A 480-nucleotide genomic window follows, 5' to 3' on the forward strand; every position below is an offset into this window, starting at 1 on the left:
CCAGTTGTGTTCCTGACAGAACGATCTGGCCAAGATGGACACAGCAGGCGCAGATCCTGTCAGAACCGCAGTCACCCAGCAGGGTGTTCTTTTAGGCCAGCACGAAGCCAGATTGACGAACACCACAAGGGAGGTGGAGTTCTTAACCAACCAAGTGGCTGAGCTGACCACCCGCATCCAAGAGCTGCAACGAGAGGCTGCAAAGGGTGGGGCAGCTCACCATCTTCCTCGCCATGAGCTTGAGCCCCGATGCAATAACCCACCACCCTACGATGGAGACCCCAATTCCTGCCGGGCCTTCTTGTCCCAGTGTTCGGTGGTGTTTGCCTTGCAGCCACGCACATACGCTCTTGAGATGTCCAAAGTGGCTTATGTATTGACTCTTCTAACTGGTAAAGCTAGAGACTGGGGTACTTCCGTCTGGGAGACTCAAGCCCCTTGTTGCGCCTCTTTTAAGGATTTCCGCCAGGGATGGAGAGG

The sequence above is a fragment of the Carassius auratus genome, chromosome 43 (genome assembly GCF_003368295.1).
Source record: "Carassius auratus strain Wakin chromosome 43, ASM336829v1, whole genome shotgun sequence".
Taxonomy (NCBI): Eukaryota; Metazoa; Chordata; class Actinopteri; order Cypriniformes; family Cyprinidae; genus Carassius; species Carassius auratus.